General features: G+C 35.0%; 1 pseudogene; it reads right to left on the minus strand.

Moving 5' to 3' along the window:
- Window positions 1–2,453: 2,453 nt before the first annotated feature.
- On the minus strand, window positions 2,454–3,933 carry LOC149569692 (elongator complex protein 2 pseudogene; annotated as a pseudogene).
- Between the last annotated feature and the right edge of the window lie 491 nt (window positions 3,934–4,424).

Below are 4,424 nucleotides of genomic sequence, written 5' to 3' on the forward strand. Positions count from 1 at the left end.
CCAAATCTTGTATGGTGTAGTTTGGATTTGATTGTTAATAAATGGAATATTTTGCCAAATATTCTCTATGGGGGCTAGGGTTTCACCACCCAATTGCTACAAAAAAATTTCCCTACAGGCCGATTAGGCCTTAAAAAAATCTTAAAATACGCTCCAAAAAATGCAAAAACTACAAAGAAAAATAAAATGAAGATCTGAAACTCAAATGAACAAATTGATAATGACCATATTGAATTTGCAAATCAGGACTTCGGGTGCCAATTTGCCAAAAAAAATGGCCTCAAATTTGACTATAGCCTAAGGTAGGCAAATTTATAGTCTAATTTCACTGATTTGATGCTCCGGCTGCAATGGCAAGGTCTGCTCTGGCTCTAGATGCTCCCAATGACTACAAATGCTCCAAATCTGAATTAAGTCCCTTTGAGAGATGAAGCAACAAGGTCTCCAATGGCTATGTGAAGAGAATCTCCCTCAACTCCGATACCATGTAAGAATTTGCCTTAGGGAAAAATTCACCCAAGATCAAGGAACTCAAGCACAAGCATAGAATAGACTAGAGTATGATCAGAATAACAATATAGTATTCAATTCATGTACAAGTACACTAGGAGTGCCTATATATAAAGGCCTCTAGAATGCTTCTAGAATGTCTAGGAGTCAGCACACTGATAAGTCTTACGACCAAGCACATGTCCACCAGGTGTGGATTATCCTCCATTAAGCATAGAAGTAAGTGCGATGATGAGAGGATAAGCCTACAAAGGTGTAGCATGAAAACTAATGTTGTAGACACCATGTGCTTAATTAAGAGTGCAAATAATGATGTTGTCTACTTGACAACTCAGTTAATTATGCAAACTCCAGTGTTGTAGACACCATGTGTTGAATTAGAGTTGCTTACTTCTGTGTTGTCAACATGACAACTCATAAAAGTATGCAAACTCCTAAGTGTCAACCTAATAAATAATAAAATAATGCATTGACCTAAGTAAAGTTAAGTAAAGTGTAAATAATGAATACTTATTGACACCAACAATAATTTTTTATTAGATCAAGCTTTACCATTACTTTCTATTCATTGTATCAATCTAGGGTAAATCTTTTGGATTAAGGTTGACCTAACAATTATTTATAAATCATGTAACTGGGTGAAATCCTAATGGAATTATCAAAAGTCCTTTAACAAGGCTCACTCCTAATAGGGTGATGAAAATCATTTAACTGGGTTGTTGGTAAATAGATTTGTACTTTTTAATTTAACTCTCAAATGTCCAAATCTGAAAGAACAACCAGATACCAATAGTTGGATAATCTATCTTCAGGTTGATAGATTTCCTCTGAATTGAAATGTACAACCCCCTTATCAAATGATATTCAATGAATTTACTAGTTCCTAAACTAATTGGGTACATTCTTAACCTGAGAACGGAAGAGGGAAAACCAAGCTAGCCCTAGACAAAACTAAGCTAGCCCTAGACAAAACTAACTCTGGAAAATTTTAGCTCCTAAACCTAGCCAATGCCAAGAACCCACAAATTCTATGACTTCTTGATATTGGTAATGCAATATGAATGCAGATTATGTGAATGCAATGACATGAAATGAAGATTAAACATCCTAATCTTTACAATAGGAATGAATGACATTACTTCGATCTATCACCCATTCACTATTTGAATAAGAATGCAAGATAGTGTTCAAAACTGACTATAATGATACTCTGATCAAAAGTGATTAGAAAAAGTGATGCTCAAATACTCTGATTCACAACAAAACCTTTCTTGTTTTAAATACAACAAACACAACCCTCTAATTATATATGCTTGCAATCTATAGCCAAATCTATTACAAAAATTGAATGTTAATCTCCCCTGCATAAACAAAAATATAGAAACTAAATGCCCTCCTCTCTACTCTAGCAATGCCTATTTTTGCAGAAAAGAAGAACCCCTAATCCATCTCAAAATTTACCATAAATACTATCCTTGTAGCAACTATTTAGTTTCTCTGTTGGTGACTTTTCAGTTACTAAAATTGTCCTTTCAGTTTCTTACTTATGACTTTTCACATTTATGTCTTCACAGCTTTCGAGTTTCTCTTTCATATTTAAATCCATTTCAAATATTTCCAAAACTTTTCTTTTTATGCAGCACCGATCAGAACCTTTCAAATTCTAAAAGAAATATCATTTAAATGAGATTTCTTTTTAATAGAAGACCTACCATCTGCCCAATAATTATGTCCATGTATCATAATTACATTTTCTTGCCCCTTGCAAACATCAGAAAGCAAGGACCTGTGCATTGCTTTCCGAATTGATTTGTCTTAGTCTTGGAAATCTATCAATTTGTGAATGTTTGTGGTAGAGTTTCCCATGGCACAGCTTGATTTGTCAAGAGTTAGATAAACAATAGCATCAATCTTAATCTCTTCAACACCATGACTAACATCAACTAAAGAATGAATAAATTTCCCCAAGCCATGTGATGCAAGGTACATAAAAATGATAGTGAAGCCTCAAAGGCCCTTCCAACTTTTTCATCTGCTCCACTAACATAACAATGGTTTCCTTCTCCTTGTATAATAGCCATATAGTTTATATCATGACCATGGTCTTATGGATGGGAAATTTCATGCCATGATATTTCTAGTTTTTCATCCTTATGCTTTTCCCAAGGAGCAAAAATTAAAATTATTTGATCATGACTGGCTAACAATTTGCCTAGATTTAGCCCATCCTAGATCTAATACTATTGTAAAATTCCCTAATGGAACTAGCTAAGGCTACCAATCTTCAACTGAAAGACCAACCTTTTTCCAAAGATGAAAAGATCCACCATATCCATGAACAAAAATGGCATCTCCTTTTGGACTCCATAGACCCCCATAAAACCCTAAAGCAAAGTGACTTAATTCTCCAACTGTAACATCATTTATCTAGATTCCTATCTTCCTCTTAGCTCACCATATCATCATTGTCATATCCACCGATGTTGATAAAGTACTCTAAGGTTGTATCCAGCAAGCATTATTGTTATCAATACACCTCTTCAAAGGAGGTTGCCAACTTACAAAATATACCCAATCTTCATGTCCAACAAGAAGAGATTCTAAAGAAACTTGCCATACAAATGGCCCCAATTTAAATATAGGTCCTTCAATATATGTTTTTAAACTAATGTTATGGATGCTTTGTGCCTCCTCTGTAAAATCACTCAAAGAACTATGGAAAGATATTTTCCATATCCTAATAGTTTTATCTTGGGATGAACTTGTAACAAAAATCTCCATCCTACCCTCAGCTATTGTAGGAATTGAAAATCCAAATTGTGTATCCAATCTTGATGACCTTTCAATTCACATGTAGGTACAAACTGAATCAAATCTTAAATTGTAGCCCGACCTTCCCCTTCCTTTCACTAACATATAGATGAACTTTCTTGTCAAGTCCTCCCATGGCTAAAATCCAATCTACAGCATTTCCTAGCAATTCAGCAAAGGCAAGAGAAAACATTTGTTCTTGTACCCACATGTATAGTTTGCAACATGGACAAATTATAGTCACCTCCAAACTGGCTTGGAAACCCAACTTCCCATACATAAACAGTGTTGTCTGAGGAAGACGATGCAAAGATTCCATCAAGATTATTAAGAATAGCACCCACAATGCAGGTGACACTTTTTTTCATCATATTTTGGCACTTGCAATACCCGTCTCCACTTATTATGTGAAGGAAGCTAAGCCCAAATCATGATGACTCCATTAGCACTTCCAAACAGTAGGAACTGTTCTTCCAATGGACCATAGTCACATTTGTAAATATCCTTATTCTAAGGAAGCCATTGCATCCATCTCCAATAAATATTCTATGCACATCAATGTTTATCAAAGGATCTCTCTCCATCCATGTTTCCTTTCTGTTGTTCATCCATGACCTCTTTATTTCTAATTGTCCATGTTTAGCCATCTGTGAGAAGAACCTCAAACTCTAAAGTTGAAATGGCTTAAAATAGTTGAGAAGAAAATACAACTATTGAAATCACTTTGAACCATGGTAGTGGGATTTGAATCTTCTTCAAATCAATAGCCAAGTTTCCTTATTGGGTTCCCATCTTAATGCATTTGTTTCAAAAAACTCTGCTATCATTCTCCCTATATGGGCCCGAGCATCTACTTATTCCTAGTTGATGAATATGGTACCATTCTTTATATGATCCTGAAGTCTTCCTTGGTATACTAAAACCATTGAGAAATACAAGTTCATTATGATCATGAAGTGGGTGATGCTATGGGTGTACCTACAGTGTTGTGGTGACTATATTATCATTTTGTCAAACAATCACCATGATATTTGTGAATTCTACCATGATTCATCCTCACCCCAAAATTGAGTTTGGTGGATGTTCTTCAATTCATCCATGTC

The sequence above is a fragment of the Cupressus sempervirens genome, chromosome 3, assembly GCF_028749045.1.
Source record: "Cupressus sempervirens isolate cs-2001-9-10 chromosome 3, ASM2874904v1, whole genome shotgun sequence".
NCBI classification, from domain to species: domain Eukaryota; kingdom Viridiplantae; phylum Streptophyta; class Pinopsida; order Cupressales; family Cupressaceae; genus Cupressus; species Cupressus sempervirens.